At 48.6% G+C, this 19,276-nt stretch overlaps 1 protein-coding gene across 1 annotated transcript in view; it reads left to right on the top strand.

Moving 5' to 3' along the window:
• Nucleotides 1–5,584: 5,584 nt before the first annotated feature.
• The window catches only part of LOC141053222 (uncharacterized), a 653,087-nt gene continuing 639,395 nt past the window's right edge, over nucleotides 5,585–19,276 (top strand). Inside the window, exon 1 of the mRNA XM_073550619.1 lies at nucleotides 5,585–5,631. The gene's annotated coding sequence lies outside the window, so the exon portion shown is untranslated. The remainder of the gene's footprint in view (nucleotides 5,632–19,276) is intronic.

Genomic DNA, 19,276 nt, shown 5'->3' with positions numbered 1-19,276 from the left:
ACTCCCCCATCACCAGCCTCCCTGCACCAGGACCTGTGTGCACAGTGACCCACGATCCCCCATCACCAGCCTCCCTGCACCAGGACCTGTGTGCACAGTGACCCGCGCTCCCCCATCACCATCCTCCTGCACCAGAACACCTGTATGCACAGTGACCCACGATCCCCCATCACCAGGACCTGTGTGCACAGTGACCCGCGCTCCTCCATCACCAGCCTCCCTGCACCAGGAGCTGTGTGCACAGTGACCCGCGCTCCCCCATCACCATCCTCCTGCACCAGAACACCTGTATGCACAGTGACCCGCGCTCCCCCATCACCAGCCTCCCTGCACCAGGACCTGTGTGCACAGTGACCCGCGCTCCCCCATCACCATCCTCCTGCACCAGAACACCTGTATGCACAGTGACCCGCGCTCCCCCATCACCAGCCTCCCTGCACCAGGACCTGTGTGCACAGTGACCCGTGCTCCCCCATCACCATCCTCCTGCACCAGAACACCTGTATGCACAGTGACCCGCGCTCCCCCATCACCATCCTCCTGCACCAGAACACCTGTATGCACACTGACCCGCGCTCCCCCATCACCAGCCTCCCTGCACCAGGACCTGTGTGCACAGTGACCCGCGCTCCCCCATCACCAGCCTCCCTGCACCAGGACCTGTGTGTACAGTGACACGTGCTCCCCCATCACCAGCCTCCCTGCGCCAGGAGCTGTGTGCACAGTGACCCGCGCTCCCCCATCACCAGCCTCCCTGCACCAGGACCTGTGTGCACAGTGACCCGCGCTCCCCCATCACCATCCTCCTGCACCAGAACACCTGTATGCACAGTGACCCGCGCTCCCCCATCACCAGCCTCCCTGCACCAGGACCTGTGTGCACAGTGACCCGCGCTCCCCCATCACCATCCTCCCTGCACCAGGACCTGTGTGCACAGTGACCAGCGCTCCCCCATCACCATCCTCCCTGCACCAGGACCTGTGTGCACAGTGACCCATGATCCCCCATCACCAGCCTCCCTGCACCAGGACCTGTGTGCACAGTGACCCGCGCTCCCCCATCACCAGCCTCCCTGCACCAGGACCTGTGTGCACAGTGACCCGCGCTCCTCCATCACCAGCCTCCCTGCACCAGGACCTGTGTGCACAGTGACCCGCGATCCCCCATCACCAGCCTCCCTGCACCAGGACCTGTGTGCACAGTGACCCACGATCCTCCATCACCAGCCTCCCTGCACCAGGACCTGGGTGCAGTGACCCGCGCTCCCCCATCACCAGCCTCCCTGGACCAGGACCCGTGTGCACAGTGACCCGCGCTCCTCCATCACCAGCCTCCCTGCACCAGGACCTGTGTGCACAGTGACACGTGCTCCCCCATCACCATCCTCCCTGCACCAGGACCTGTGTGCACAGTGACCCAAGCTCCCCCATCACCACCCTCCCTGCACCAGGACCTGTGTGCACAGTGACCCGCGCTCCTCCATCACCAGCCTCCCTGCACCAGGACCTGGGTGCAGTGACCCGCGCTCCCCCATCACCAGCCTCCCTGCACCAGGACACCTGTATGCACAGTGACCCGCGCTCCCCCATCACCAGCCTCCCTGCACCAGGACACCTGTATGCACAGTGACCCGCGCTCCTCCATCACCAGCCTCCCTGCACCAGGACACCTGTGTGCACAGTGACCCGCACTCCCCCATCACCAGCCTCCCTGCACCAGGACCTGTTTGCACAGTGACACGTGCCCCCCATCACCATCCTCCCTGCACCAGGACACCTGTGTGCACAGTGACCCGCGCTCCTCCATCACCAGCCTCCCTGCACCAGGACACCTGTGTGCACAGTGACCTGCGCTCCTCCATCACCAGCCTCCCTGCACCAGGACCTGTGTGCACAGTGACACGTGCTCCCCCATCACCATCCTCCCTGCACCAGGACACCTGTGTGCACAGTGACCCGCGCTCCTCCATCACCAGCCTCCCTGCACCAGGACACCTGTGTGCACAGTGACCCGCACTCCCCCATCACCAGCCTCCCTGCACCAGGACCTGTGTGCACAGTGACACGTGCTCCCCCATCACCAGCCTCCCTGCACCAGGACCTGTGTGCACAGTGACCCGTGCTCCTCCATCACCAGCCTCCCTGCACCAGGACCTGGGTGCACAGCGACCCGCGCTCCTCCATCACCAGCCTCCCTGCACCAGGAAACCTGTGTGCACAGTGACCCGCGCTCCACCATCACCAGCCTCCCTGCACCAGGACCTGTGTGCACAGTGACCCGCGCTCCTCCATCACCAGCCTCCCTGCACCAGGACCTGTGTGCACAGTGACCCGTGCTCCCCCATCACCATCCTCCCTGCACCAGGACCTGTGTGCACAGTGACCCGTGCTCCCCCATCACCACCCTCCCTGCACCAGGACCTGTGTGACCCGCGCTCTTCCATCACCAGCCTCCCTGCACCAGGACCTGTGTGCACAATGACCCGTGCTCCTCCATCACCAGCCTCCCTGCACCAGGACCTGGGTGCAGTGACCCGCACTCCCCCCATCACCAGCCTCCCTGCACCAGGAAACCTTTGTGCACAGTGACTCGCGCTACCCCATCACCATCCTCCCTGCACCAGGACCTGTGTGCACAGTGACCCGCACTCCTCCATCACCAGCCTCCCTGCACCAGGACCTGTGTGCACAGTGACCCACGCTCTTCCATCACCAGCCTCCCTGCACCAGGACCTGTGTGTACGGTGACCGGCGCTCCTCCATCACCAGCCTCCCTGCACCAGGACACCTGTATGCACAGTGACCCGCGCTCCCCCTTCACCAGCCTCCCTGCACCAGGACCTGTGTGCACAGTGACCCGCGCTCCTCCATCACCAGCCTCCCTGCACCAGGACACCTGTGTGCACAGTGACCCGCGCTCCCCCATCACCAGCCTCCCTGCACCAGGACCTGTGTGCACAGTGACCTGCGCTCCTCCATCACCAGCCTCCCTGCACCAGGACCTGTGTGCACAGTGACCCGTGCTCCCCCATCACCACCCTCCCTGCACCAGGACCTGTGTGACCTGCGCTCTTCCATCACCAGCCTCCCTGCACCAGTACCTGTGTGTACAGTGACCGGCGCTCCTCCATCACCAGCCTCCCTGCACCAGGACCTGGGTGCAGTGACCCGCGCTCCCTCATCACCAGCCTCCCTGCACCAGGACCTGTGTGCACAGTGACCCGCGCTCCCCCATCACCATCCTCCCTGCACCAGGACACCTGTATGCACAGTGACCCGCGCTCCCCCATCACCAGCCTCCCTGCACCAGGACACCTGTATGCACAGTGACCAGCGCTCCCCCATCACCAGCCTCCCTGCACCAGGACACCTGTATGCACAGTGACCCGCGCTCCCCCATCACCAGCCTCCCTGCACCAGGACCTGTGTGCACAGTGACCCGCACTCCCCCATCACCAGCCTCCCTGCACCAGGACCTGTGTGCACAGTGACCCACGATCCCCCATCACCAGCCTCCCTGCACCAGGACCTGTGTGCACAGTGACCCGCGCTCCCCCATCACCATCCTCCTGCACCAGAACACCTGTATGCACAGTGACCCACGATCCCCCATCACCAGGACCTGTGTGCACAGTGACCCGCGCTCCTCCATCACCAGCCTCCCTGCACCAGGAGCTGTGTGCACAGTGACCCGCGCTCCCCCATCACCATCCTCCTGCACCAGAACACCTGTATGCACAGTGACCCGCGCTCCCCCATCACCAGCCTCCCTGCACCAGGACCTGTGTGCACAGTGACCCGCGCTCCCCCATCACCATCCTCCTGCACCAGAACACCTGTATGCACAGTGACCCGCGCTCCCCCATCACCAGCCTCCCTGCACCAGGACCTGTGTGCACAGTGACCCGTGCTCCCCCATCACCATCCTCCTGCACCAGAACACCTGTATGCACAGTGACCCGCGCTCCCCCATCACCATCCTCCTGCACCAGAACACCTGTATGCACACTGACCCGCGCTCCCCCATCACCAGCCTCCCTGCACCAGGACCTGTGTGCACAGTGACCCGCGCTCCCCCATCACCAGCCTCCCTGCACCAGGACCTGTGTGTACAGTGACACGTGCTCCCCCATCACCAGCCTCCCTGCGCCAGGAGCTGTGTGCACAGTGACCCGCGCTCCCCCATCACCAGCCTCCCTGCACCAGGACCTGTGTGCACAGTGACCCGCGCTCCCCCATCACCATCCTCCTGCACCAGAACACCTGTATGCACAGTGACCCGCGCTCCCCCATCACCAGCCTCCCTGCACCAGGACCTGTGTGCACAGTGACCCGCGCTCCTCCATCACCAGCCTCCCTGCACCAGGACCTGTGTGCACAGTGACCCGCGATCCCCCATCACCAGCCTCCCTGCACCAGGACCTGTGTGCACAGTGACCCACGATCCCCCATCACCAGCCTCCCTGCGCCAGGTCCTGTGTGCACAGTGACCCGCGCTCCCCCATCACCATCCTCCTGCACCAGAACACCTGTATGCACAGTGACCCGCGCTCCCCCATCACCAGCCTCCCTGCACCAGGACCTGTGTGCACAGTGACCCGCGCTCCCCCATCACCAGCCTCCCTGCACCAGGACCTGTGTGTACAGTGACACGTGCTCCCCCATCACCATCCTCCTGCACCAGAACACCTGTATGCACAGTGACCCGCGCTCCCCCATCACCAGCCTCCTGCACCAGAACACCTGTATGCACAGTGACCCGCGCTCCCCCATCACCAGCCTCCTGCACCAGAACACCTGTATGCACAGTGACCCGCGCTCCCCCATCACCAGCCTCCCTGCACCAGGACCTGTGTGCACAGTGACCCGCGCTCCCCCATCACCAGCCTCCCTGCGCCAGGAGCTGTGTGCACAGTGACCCGCGCTCCCCCATCACCAGCCTCCTGCACCAGAACACCTGTATGCACAGTGACCCGCGCTCCCCCATCACCAGCCTCCTGCACCAGAACACCTGTATGCACAGTGACCCGCGCTCCCCCATCACCAGCCTCCTGCACCAGAACACCTGTATGCACAGTGACCCGCGCTCCCCCATCACCAGCCTCCCTGCACCAGGACCTGTGTGCACAGTGACCCGCGCTCCCCCATCACCAGCCTCCCTGCGCCAGGAGCTGTGTGCACAGTGACCCGCGCTCCCCCATCACCAGCCTCCTGCACCAGAACACCTGTATGCACAGTGACCCGCGCTCCCCCATCACCAGCCTCCTGCACCAGAACACCTGTATGCACAGTGACCCGCGCTCCCCCATCACCAGCCTCCCTGCGCCAGGAGCTGTGTGCACAGTGATCCGCGCTCCCCCAGCACTGCGGTCCTCACGTGTCGTCTCCTTCCCCCTCGTCCTAAACAAAGTATCAAACAATGAACTAGTTTCCACAAACAATTGACAACCGTCCTCACACTGCGTGCAGCCAATCACAGACCTTCTTACATAAGAAACAGTATGGGGAACAGATGTTATCTGCACGGTAATTGGTCAGTTTCTCCTTGGAGCTGTGTATGGGCGGGATGTGAAGTTCAGAGCGGCATTCTGTGGTCATTCAGCGGTTACCGAGAGTCTGTGCACCTGCAAGGTAACTGTGTATATCCATGTGTGATATAGTACCTGCCCCAGACACCGTGTATATATGTGTTATATATGTATAATATAGTACCTGACCCCCTGTATATATGTATTATATAGTACCTGCCCCAGACACTGTGTATATATGTGTTATATATGTATAATATAGTACCTGACCCCCTGTATATATGTATTATATAGTACCTGCCCCAGACACCGTGTATATATGTATAATATAGTACCTGACCCCCTGTATATATGTATTATATAGTACCTGACCCAGACACTGTGTATATATGTGTTATATATGTATAATATAGTATCTGACCCCCTGTATATATGTATAATATAGTACCTGCCCCAGACACCGTGTATATATGTGTTATATATGTATAATATAGTACCTGACCCCCTGTATATATGTATAATATAGTACCTGCCCCAGACACCGTGTATATATGTGTTATATATGTATAATATAGTACCTGACCCCCTGTATATATGTATTATATAGTACCTGCCCCAGACACCTTGTATATATGTAGAATATAGTACCTGACCCCCTGTATATATGTATAATATAGTACCTGACCCCCTGTATATATGTATTATATAGTACCTGCCCCAGATACCGTGTATATATTATACATATATAACACATATATACACAGTGTCTGGGGCAGGTACTATATAATACATATATACAGGGGGTCAGGTACTATATTATACATATATACAGGGGGTCAGGTACTATATTCTACATATATACACGGTGTCTGGGGCAGGTACTATATAATACATATATACAGGGGGTCAGGTACTATATTATACATATATATAGGGGGTCAGGTACTATATTCTACATATATACACGGTGTCTGGGGCAGGTACTATATAATACATATATACAGGGGGTCAGGTACTATATTATACATATATACAGGGGGTCAGGTACTATATTCTACATATATACAAGGTGTCTGGGGCAGGTACTATATAATACATATATACAGGGGGTCAGGTACTATATTATACATATATAACACATATATACACAGTGTCTGGGGCAGGTACTATATAATACATATATACAGGGGGTCAGGTACTATATTCTACATATATACACGGTGTCTGGGGCAGGTACTATATAATACATATATACAGGGGGTCAGGTACTATATTATACATATATAACACATATATACACAGTGTCTGGGGCAGGTACTATATAATACATATATACAGGGGGTCAGGTACTATATTATACATATATAACTCATTAATACACGGTATCTGGTGCAGGTACTATATTATACATATATACACGGTATCTGGGGCAGGTACTATATGTATAATATAATACCTGCACCAGATACCGTGTATTAATGTGTTATATATGTATAATATAGTACCTGACCCCCTGTATATATGTATTATATAGTACCTGCCCCAGACACTGTATATATGTGTTATATACAGTGGGGAAAAAAAGTATTTAGTCAGTCAGCAATAGTGCAAGTTCCACCACTTAAAAAGATGAGAGGCGTCTGTAATTTACATCATAGGTAGACCTCAACTATGGGAGACAAACTGAGAAAAAAAAATCCAGAAAATCACATTGTCTGTTTTTTTTTCATTTTATTTGCATATTATGGTGGAAAATAAGTATTTGGTCAGAAACAAAATTTCATCTCAATACTTTGTGATATGTCCTTTGTTGGCAATGACAGAGGTCAAACGTTTTCTGTAAGTCTTCACAAGGTTGCCACACACTGTTGTTGGTATGTTGGCCCATTCCTCCATGCAGATCTCCTCTAGAGCAGTGATGTTTTTGGCTTTTCGCTTGGCAACACGGACTTTCAACTCCCTCCAAAGGTTTTCTATAGGGTTGAGATCTGGAGACTGGCTAGGCCACTCCAGGACCTTGAAATGCTTCTTACGAAGCCACTCCTTCGTTGCCCTGGCGGTGTGCTTTGGATCATTGTCATGTTGAAAGACCCAGCCACGTTTCATCTTCAATGCCCTTGCTGATGAAAGGAGGTTTGCACTCAAAATCTCACGATACATGGCCCCATTCATTCTTTCATGTACCCGGATCAGTCATCCTGGCCCCTTTGCAGAGAAACAGCCCCAAAGCATGATGTTTCCACCACCATGCTTTACAGTAGGTATGGTGTTTGATGGATGCAACTCAGTATTCTTTTTCCTCCAAACACGACAAGTTGTGTTTCTACCAAACAGTTCCAGTTTGGTTTCATCAGACCATAGGACATTCTCCCAAAACTCCTCTGGATCATCCAGATGCTCTCTAGCAAACTTCAGAAGGGCCCGGACATGTACAGGCTTAAGCAGTGGGACACCCCTGGCACTGCAGGATCTGAGTCCATGGTGGCGTAGTGTGTTACTTATGGTAGGCCTTGTTACATTGGTCCCAGCTCTCTGCAGTTCATTCACTAGGTCCCCCCGCGTGGTTCTGGGATTTTTGCTCACCGTTCTTGTGATCATTCTGACCACACGGGGTGGGATTTTGCGTGGAGCACCAGATCGAGGGAGATTATCAGTGGTCTTGTATGTCTTCCATTTTCTAATTATTGCTCCCACAGTTGATTTCTTCACTCCAAGCTGGTTGGCTATTGCAGATTCAGTCTTCCCAGCCTGGTGCAGGGCTACAATTTTGTTTCTGGTGTCCTTTGACAGCTCTTTGGTCTTCACCATAGTGGAGTTTGGAGTCAGACTGTTTGAGGGTGTGCACAGGTGTCTTTTTATACTGATAACAATTTTAAACAGGTGCCATTACTACAGGTAATGAGTGGAGGAAAGAGGAGACTCTTAAAGAAGAAGTTACAGGTCTGTGAGAGCCAGAAATCTTGATTGCTTGTTTCTGACCAAATACTTATTTTCCACCATAATATGCAAATAAAATGAAAAAAAAACAGACAATGTGATTTTCTGGATTTTGTTTTCTCAGTTTGTCTCCCATAGTTGAGGTCTACCTATGATGTAAATTACAGACGCCTCTCATCTTTTTAAGTGGTGGAACTTGCACTATTGCTGACTGACTAAATACTTTTTTTCCCCACTGTATGTATTATATAGTACCTGACCCCCTGTATATATGTATTATATAGTACCTGCCCCAGATACCGTGTATATATGTAGAATATAGTACCTGACCCCCTGTATATATGTATAATATTGTACCTGACCCCCTGTATATATGTATTATATAGTACCTGCCCCAGACACCGTGTATATATTATACATATATAACACATATATACACAGTGTCTGGGGCAGGTACTATATAATACATATATACAGGGGGTCAGGTACTATATTATACATATATATAGGGGGTCAGGTACTATATTCTACATATATACACGGTGTCTGGGGCAGGTACTATATAATACATATATACAGGGGGTCAGGTACTATATTATACATATATAACACATATATACACAGTGTCTGGGGCAGGTACTATATAATACATATATACAGGGGGTCAGGTACTATATTATACATATATAACTCATTAATACACGGTATCTGGTGCAGGTACTATATTATACATATATACACGGTATCTGGGGCAGGTACTATATGTATAATATAGTACCTGCACCAGATACCGTGTATTAATGTGTTATATATGTATAATATAGTACCTGACCCCCTGTATATATGTATTATATAGTACCTGCACCAGACACTGTGTATATATGTTATATATGTATAATATAGTACCTGACCCCCTGTATATATGTATTATATAGTACCTGCCCCAGACACCGTATATATATGTGTTATATATGTATAATATAGTACCTGACCCCCTGTATATATGTATTATATAGTACCTGCCACAGACACTGTATATATGTGTTATATATGTATAATATAGTACCTGACCCCCTGTATATATGTATAATAAAGTACCTGCCCCAGACACCGTGTGTATATGTGTTATATATGTAGAAATAAGAGGAAATTGGGATCCAGCAAAAGGATGAAAGTTCACCAGATTTGTAAAAACTTCTTCTTTATTAATCCATTATGTCATAAAAACTATGAGGAACTCCTATCAATTAGTAGCATTCCAGCAAGGAATTCCCTTGCTGGAATGCTACTAATTGATCGGAGTTCCTCATACTTTCCCCCAAAATTTTGTCACAAAAAACTGGGAAAACTTATTGACTTGAGTATAAGCCGAGGGTGGAATCCATAGACTATGCCCCCATATGCTGCTCCATAGAATAATAGAATATGCCCCCCATATACTGCCCCATAGACTATGACCTCATATACTGCTCCATAGACTATGCCCCCATATGCTGCTCCATAGTTTATGGCCCCATATGCTGCTCCATAGAATAATAGAATATGCTGCCCCATAGACTATGCCCTCATATACTGCTCCATAGACTATGCCCCATATGCTGCAAAAAAAATGCCATAATCACCTCTCCTGGGTCCATCGCCGCTGTCTGCCGCTTCTTGTGTCAGTGACTGTTCAGCCAGCAGAGGGGCGGCGCGCACTAATCATGTCACCGTGCCCCCTGCTGCCTAAACATCACTGACACAGTTTGCAGCAGAGACAGCGGTGAGCAGCGATGGACCGGGGGACAGGTGAATATCGCTATACTCGCCCATCCTGCCACGGTCTCTGCAGCCTCGCTCACTTCTCCACTGTCTCCCTTCCTGTCTTCAGCGGTCATGTGGTACCGCTCATTACCACTCATGAATATGCGCATATTCATGAGTGGTAAAGAGCGGCACCACGTGACCACTGAAGACAGGAAGGGAGACAGTGGAGAAGCGAGCGAGGCTGCAGAGACCGCAGCAGGACAGGTAAGTATAATCTCTGACACCCCCGCCGACCCCCAGATATATGACCCGTGTATAAGCCGAGAGTGGGACTTTCAGCCCAAACAATGAGCTATAAATCTCGGCTTATACACGAGTATGTACGGTATATATGTATAATATAGTATCTGCACCAGACACCATGTATATATACATATAATATAGTACCTGCACCAGACAACGGTGTAGATATGTATCATATATGTATTATATAGCACCTGACCTGTATAATATGGTACCTGCAACAGACACCAGTGTATTTATGTATTTTATATGTATAACACCGTACCTGCACCAGACACCGTGTGTGTGTTGTGAGAATCATGTGGGAATAGTGGATGAGGGCAGGTATATCTCGCCCAGATTCCTTTCCTATGTGGCCTAGTCTGGTCAGTATCTCACCTGGTTACTAATGAATTATGGGAGGTGGATATAAAAGGATGCCAGGTGGTTGTGTGAGTGTCTCAGCGCCCACGGTAACTGTGGTTTGGCTGGACGGGAGAAGCCCGCCAGTTGGTAGTTAGGTTGTACCTTGTCTAGTTAGTGCCGGACAGGCAAGGATTTGTTTTATGTTTTTTTTCCTTTATGCATTGCTTTCACCTTTAATAAACCTGACCCAGTGTCAGTTATACCCGGAACCCGGCTGTGCACCTGAGTTTCATGCTGAACGCACGTGACCTTTGACCCCAGCAAAGGCGATCCCGGAGTGTTTTATCAGTGTATATTATATATATATATATATATATATATATATATATTATGCACAGTACAGACCAAAAGTTTGGACACACCTCATTCAAAGAGTTTTCTTTAGTTTCATGACTATGAAAATTGTAGATTCACCCTGAAGGCATCAAAACTGTGAATTAACACATGTGGAATTATATAATTAACAAAAAAGTGTGAAACAACTGAAAATATGTCTTATATTCTAGGTTCTTCAAAGTAGCCACCTTTTGCTTTGATTACTGCTTTGCCAAGAGTGTGCAAAGCAGTAATCAAAGCAAAAGGTGGCTACTTTGAAGAACTTAGAATATAAGACATATTTTCAGTTGTTTCACACTTTTTTGCTAATTACCGTATATAATTCCACATGTGGTAATTGTTTTGATGCCTACAGAGTGAATCTACAATTTTCATAGTCATGAAAATAAAGAAAACTCCTTGAATGAGGTGTGTCCAAACTTTTGGTCTGTACTGTGTGTGTGTGTGTGTGTATGTATATATATATATATATATATATATATATATATATATATATATATACACAGTCATTTGTAAAAGTTTGGGCACCCCTATTAATGTTAACCTTTTTTCTTTATAACAATTTTGGTTTTTGCAACAGGTATTTCAGTTTCATATATCTAATAACTGATGGACTCAGTTATATTTCTGGATTCAAATGAGGTTTATTGTACTAACAGAAAATGTGCAATCTGCATTTAAACAAAATTTGACCGGTGCAAAAGTATAGGCACCCTTATCATTTTCTTGATTTGAACACTCCTAACTACTTTTTACTGACTTCCTGAAGCACTAAATTGGTTTTGTAACCTCATTGAGCTTTGAACTTCATAGCCAGGTGTATCAAATCATGAGAAAAGGTATTTAAAGTGGCCACTTGCAAGTAGTTCTCCTATTTGATTCTCCTATGAAGAGTGGCATCATGGGCTCCTCAAAACAACTCTCAAATGATCTGAAAACAAAGATTATTCAACATAGCTTTTCAGGGGAAGGATACAAAAAGTTGTCTCAGAGATTTAACCAGTCAGTTTCCACTGTGAGGAACATAGTAAGGAAATGGAAGAACACAGGTACAGTTCTTGTTAAGCCCAGAAGTGGCAGGCCAAGAAAAATATCAGAAGGACAGAGAAGAAGAATGGTGAGAACAGTCAAGGACAATCCACAGACCACCTCCAAAGACCGGCAGCATCATCTTGCTGCAGATGGTGTCACTGTGCATCGGTCAACAATACAGCGCATGCATAACGCCTTTTTGTATGACCAAACAACTCAATCTTTGTTTCATCAGTTCACAGGACCTTCTTCCAAAATGTAACTGGCTTGTCCAAATGTGCTTTTGCATACCTCAGGCGACTCTGTTTGTGGCGTGCTTGCAGAAACGGCTTCTTTCGCATCACTCTCCCATACAGCTTCTCCTTGTGCAAAGTGCGCTGTATTGTTGACCGATGCACAGTGACACCATCTGCAGCAAGATGATGCTGCAGGTCTTTGGAGGTGGTCTGTGGATTGTCCTTGACTGTTCTCACCATTCTTCTTCTCTGCCTTTCTGATATTTTTCTTGGCCTGCCACTTCTGGGCTTAACAAGAACTGTACCTGTGTTCTTCCATTTCCTTACTATGTTCCTCACAGTGGAAACTGACTGGTTAAATCTCTGAGACATCTTTTTGTATCCTTCCCCTGAAAAGCTATGTTGAATAATCTTTGTTTTCAGATCATTTGAGAGTTGTTTTGAGGATCCCATGATGCCACTCTTCATAGGAGAATCAAATAGGAGAACTACTTGCAAGTGGCCACTTTAAATACCTTTTCTCATGATTTGATACACCTGGCTATGAAGTTCAAAGCTCAATGAGGTTACAAAACCAATTTAGTGCTTCAGGAAGTCAGTAAAAAGTAGTTAGGAGTGTTCAAGTCAAGAAAATGATAAGGGTGCCCATACTTTTGCACCGGTCAAATTTTGTTTAAATGCAGATTGCACATTTTCTGTTAGTACAATAAACCTCATTTGAATCCAGAAATATAACTGAGTCCATCAGTTATTAGATATATGAAACTGAAATACCTGTTGCAAAAACCAAAATTGTTATAAAGAAAAAAGGTTAACATTAATAGGGGTGCCCAAACTTTTACATATGACTGTGTGTGTGTGTATATATATATATATATATATATATATATATATATATATATATATATATATACACACACACACACACACACACACACACACACACACACACACACACACACACACTCAGGTCTGGTAAAAATTTAGAGACCACCACAACAGACACCTGTGTATTTACGTACTTTGTTTGTATTTTGCACAAACAAGAAGTATTCAGCTCACCCCTCTTCACTCCTGATCACACCTCCGACGCACGGAAACACCCTGACCCAGGTGTATAGTGCATGCACAACATAAAGAAGGATTTTTCCAGCGTCTCCAGGAGATAAAATAATAAATGCTTTATTGAGAATATAAAATCTTCATACCATCAGGTAAAAATGACATAAAGAGGCGTATGGAGGGGAGCAATTTCCTACGCGTTTCACCCTAAGAGGGCTTAATCATGGTTAAGCCCTCTTAGGGTGAAACGCGTAGGAAATTGCTCCCCTCCATACGCCTCTTTATGTCATTTTTACCTGATGGTATGAAGATTTTATATTCTCAATAAAGCATTTATTATTTTATCTCCTGGAGACGCTGGAAAAATCCTTCTTTTTGTTTGTATTTTGTCCGGCTGTAGAACCCTTCTATCCTGGCCGGATGGATCATCAACCCACAGAACTCGAGTTCAGCATTATCCATTGTTTGCTGTGGCGGGGGTACCTAAAGCCATGGTCTCCTAGACTCCCCTTTTAGATGCAGTGCAGCGCAGCTAGCCATCAGCTGCAAATGCCATCACGTTCAGAAGGACTTTATGACTCAGTAAATAGAAAACGGACTCTGTGTGCAAAAAGTCTCTGACATCTCTTCCTTACGAGAGTGGCCGTTTATTTAGAGTGAATTTGGTTCAGCTTGTCTCTGATGCTACGGGAGGAAAGAGCAAATTTCCTCTGCAGCAAGGCTTAGACGTCCTTTTCGGTGTCAACAACAAAACTGTTTTCAGACACGATAGATTCTTTGCGTTAAGACGGAATCATTGTTCTGGTCCCAGTAAATGAAGAGCTCAAGGGGCTCTACAGTTTGGTCATTACTTTGGCTGCATGGGGTCCTGGGATCAAAATCCCACCATGGAGGTTATTGGACCTGCAGCACCCATGCGCAACAGTCCTTGGTAAGTGCTCTGAAGCTGAGGCCCCATTGGTTTTCCGTGCAAAGGATTCTTGGGATTAACATGTCATGGGGCATTCTGTGGTACAGCCTTATTTTGTAGAGACTGGGATCTAGACTGCACTATACTCCCCCTGAGTGGGTTTTGTCGCTGTCACTGCCCATGGTGTCACTGGTCACAGCGATACAGTCCCTTCATGATCCTTCCTCTATCGGTCGAGGTCTTCGCCAGCCTGCCTCAGATGATTCCTCCATCTCTAACGCAGAACGTGGGTCCAGTAGATTAGCACTGCAGCCTGTCATGATCTCAGTGTGGGTTTGACTCGCACATGTGGGGTTAATGTCTAGAACCAATGCTGATGACTGGCACTTCTGGGGTTAAAGGTTATGATCCCAGTGCAGGCTTACCTGCACACCTGGGGCTCATTATTGTGGCCTCTACCTGGTTCTGGGAAGGCTTCTTATGGCCTCAGGAAGCTCCTATCCCCGTCAGTTATACTTTCGCCCTTGGCAGAGTGTGTTGACCCCTGAGTGTGTTTTTGCTGTGTTCTTGTTTACCTGATAACTTGGTGTATGACTCGGCCTGTTCTCTGGATACTGCTTGTTGGATTCTGCTTGGTACCTTCTATGTCTTTTTGTTCTTTCACCGCTGCCTGTCCCCGACTATCCGTTCTGTCTCATCCCTGGTACTTTACTGTTATCTCTGTGTATGACCCGGTTTGTCTGACTTTGAGTATTCCTGTATAGTATTTTGTATATCTCTCTGGCAGCAGGATGCTAAGTCCCGCCCCCTTGCAGTCACATGACCGTAGGTCCTTCACTACTCACTGACTTCAGCTTCTCCAGGTCCTGTTTGCCTGAACTATCCGGCCGTGTCTGACCCCAGGCCCATCTGCGGTTTGGGTGAGTCCTTGCTCAGTGGTGACTGCACGCCGACCCTAACAGGACCGTGACACAGCCTTGCAGGCCTGGAATCTTGGGTTCAGATCCCACCAAGGATCATGCAAACTCGTCGATAAAAGAGGGAAGTTTCTAGCATCCATCGACAACGGGACGCTTACCTCCATATTCCGATTTTTCCCTCTTTAAACATTCTTGTGCTTCGCCATTCCCAAACAGCATGCTACCATTCCCACAGTGCTCTCGAAGGTCATGACGGCCGTGCTGTTCATCTTGCACTCTTGGGGTGTGATCGTTCTGCCCTACTCAGACGACCTTCTAAACAGGGGTCCGTCCTCCCAGGAATGCGAGAAGTGCCTTCGTATCACTGGCGATACTCTTTCTTGCCTGAACTCGATGATAAATGTATACAAGTCTTCCCTCGTTCCAGCTCTGCGGATATCCTTTTTAGGAATGACCCTGGACACCTCAGAGGGTTGGTGATTCTCCCTCAAGACAAGGTCCGAGTCCTTCAACAAGGAGCCTGCGCTCTTAGCCACTCATCCGGTCTTTCCATCCATTTTGCCATGAGGGCACTGGAGAAAAATGGTGGCAGCAATGGAAGCAGTCTCCTTCTCTCAGCTGCATCTCTGTCCCCTGCAGCATGCTCTTCTGGTGGCTCGGGACAGGAACCCGTTCTCCCTCAACCACCAGTGCCGCTTGCCCTGGCGGGTCAGGCAACCTCTTAGGTCATGGACATTGAGGTCTTCCGTCTTCCAGGGGAAATCCTTTTTTCCCGGTTTAATAGCTGGTAGTGACTACCATGCCAGCCTCCTTGGCTGGGGAGTAGTCTTTCGTCACCACACCGCTCAGGGGCGCTGATCAACTCTTGAGTCGAGCCTCCCCGGGAAATCTGAACAAACGGGATAGCCCTACAGCAGTTTCATTATCTCCTGTCTGGTCACCCCATCCAAATACAGTCGGACAAAGCTACGGCTGTCGCATATATATCAATCATCAAAGGGGTACCCGCAGCAGGGCGGCCATGCGAGAGGTAGCCCATATTCTCCGATGAGCAGAGAGGAACCTCTCGGTATTTTCAGCAATCTATATCCCAGGCGTGGAAGATTGGGTGGCAGTTTTTCCTAGCCGTCAAAGTCTCGCCTTGAGACAGTGGGAATTTCATCTGGAGGTCTTTCGACAGATATGTATTCATTTAAGGACTTCGGTCGTGGATCTGTTGGCTTCAAGATTGAATGACAGGGTGCCCAGCTTCAGAGCTCGGTCTCGGGATCCCAAGACCATCAAGGTGCATGCACAGTTCTCTCCATGTCATCAGATTCGTCTTCCGTACGTGTTGTTTTCCCCGCTTTCTTTTCTTCTGAGGATCATCAGGAAGGTCTAAGTGGAGGGGACTCCAGTAATCCTTGTTGCCCAGGTTTGGCCACGCTGGGCGTGGTATGCAAATTTAGTGCAGATAGTCGCCGATATCCCATGGCGAGTACCGGATCGTCCAGATCTGCTATGGCAACGTCCGTTTTATTATGAGAACTCAGGGGCCCTGTGTTTAACGGCCTGGCCGTTGAACCTTGGGAGCTATCTCAACCTGGGTTCTCTCATCAAGGGTTTTCCCAACATGATTCGTGTTGGGAAGCATGCATCAGCTAGCATCTATAACCGCACATGATAAACTTTTTCGCACTGTGCAGGTGCCGTGGAAGTCCTCATGTCTTCTCTGTTCCCTCCACTTTGGGAAATTTCTCCAAAATAGTCTGTAATCAGGTTTGACGTTATCTCTCTCAAAGGCCAGATCTCGGCCTTATCTGTTTTATTTCAGCGCAGGATTGCTTCCATTTGCTAAGTGATGATTTTCTTTTAGGGAGTCTCCCATGTGGTATTCCCCTATAGAATGCCGTTAGAGGCCTGGAACCTTATAATGGTCACGGGTGCTCTTCAGCAGAAGCCGTTCGAACCGTTGCAAGATGTCTAGTTGCCAGTTCTGTATTGGAAGGTCGTCTTTTCTTGTTGCAGTGACGTCGCAGTGCCGTCTATCAGGCAAGTCTCAGAGCTAGCCACTTTGTCCTGTAGAGTTCCTTTCCTGATTTTTCCACCAGGACAAGGTGGTCATCGAATCGCCTCCGTTCTTTGTTGTTCAAGGTGGTCTCATCTTTCCACCTTAACGAGGACATTGTTCTCTCTTTTTGTCCAGCACTGGTACATCGGGTGGAATGAGCTCTTCACACCCTGGATGTAGTGAGGGCTCTCAGAAGGTTTGACTCCAGGACGGTGCCCTTCAGTAGGTCGGACGCCCTATCCTTGCTTCCTGAGGTCTCAGGCAGGATTTAGCCGCTTCAGGGCCACAATAGCAAATGGTTTCGCTTGGCTATTCAGAAGTCCTACCGCATCAGAGACAAGCCTATCCCAGCGGGGATTAAGGCACACTATACTCCGTCGGTGGACACTTTTTTGAGCCATTCGGCATCGGGCGTCGACAAAACCAGTCTGCAAGGCTGCGACTTGGTACAGCCTACGTTTTCAGACTTCTGCACATGCGGCCCTTCGCAGACGTATCCTGCAAGCGGCGGTAGCGCAGCTTTAGTCAGTTGGTACATGGGGGTCGATCTGTTATGTGGCTCCCCAACCAGGGACTGCTTTGAGACGTCCCATAGTCTGTGTTTCCCCAATGAAGCGAAGGAGAAATAGGGATTTTTGTGAGTACTCATCATAAAATCCTTTTCTCCGAGCCACTCATTTGGGGAGACAGCACCCACCCTGTTAATCTCTTGGCTTGTGCTTGTTTTTCTTAAATTTTGAAGTGTTGTACTCTAATGTGATGTTATTGATCTACTGCTTTTGCACTGAACTGGTTCTCTGGGAGCCAGCAGGAAGGTGTATACTGCAGAGGAGGAGCTAACTTTTTTTGTATCACTTAGTGTCAGCCTCCTAGTGGCAGCAGCATAACACCCATGGTACAGTTAGGTCCATGTATATTTGGACAGAGACAACATTTTTCTAATTTTGGTTCTAGACATTACCACAATGAATTTTAAACAAAACAATTCAGATGCACTTGAAGTTCAGACTTTCAGCTTTCATTTGAGGGTATCCACATTAAAGTTGGATGAAGGGTTTAGGAGTTTCAGCTCCTTAACATGTGCCACCCTGTTTTTAAAGGGACCAAAAGTAATTGGACAATTGACTCCAAGGCTATTTCATGGACAGGTGTGGGCAATCCCTTCGTTATGTCATTCTCAATTAAGCAGATAAAAGGCCTGGAGTTGATTTGAGGTGTGGTGAGCACTCATAAAAATCCCTGTTTCTAAATGATTATGAACTTGTTTTCTTTCATTATTTGAGGTCTGAAAGCACTGTTTTTTTTAATTTTGACCATTTTTCTTTGTCAGAAAAAAAAAAAAAAAATTTATTGCTTGGAAATTCAGAGACATGTTGTCAGAAGTTTGTAGACTAAAAGAACAATTTACATTTTACTCAAAAATATACCTAGAAAGAGTAAAATCAGACAAACTGAACATTTGAAAGTGGTCTATTAATTTTTGCCAGAGCTGTATATATATGCTGTATATAATATAGTACCTGCACCAGGCAACCTGTATATATATAATATAGTACCTGACACCCTGTATACAGTTGTGGCCAAAAGTATTGACACCCCTGCAATTCTGTCAGATAATACTCAGTTTCTTCATGAAAATGATTGCAAACACAAATTCTTTATTATCTTCATTTAATTTGTCTTAAATGAAAAAACACAAAAAGAATTGTCCTAAAGCCAAATTGGATATAATTCCACACCAAACATAAAAAAGAGGGTGGACAAAAGTATTGGCACTGTTCGAAAAATCATGTGATGCTTCTCTAATTTGT

This window comes from Dendrobates tinctorius, unplaced genomic scaffold (assembly GCF_039654945.1).
Source record: "Dendrobates tinctorius isolate UK_male_01 unplaced genomic scaffold, ASM3965494v1 ptg000165l, whole genome shotgun sequence".
Lineage (NCBI taxonomy): Eukaryota > Metazoa > Chordata > Amphibia > Anura > Dendrobatidae > Dendrobates > Dendrobates tinctorius.
The sequence above is the reverse complement of the archived record's forward strand: the minus strand, read 5'-3'. Positions and strand labels throughout refer to the sequence as shown.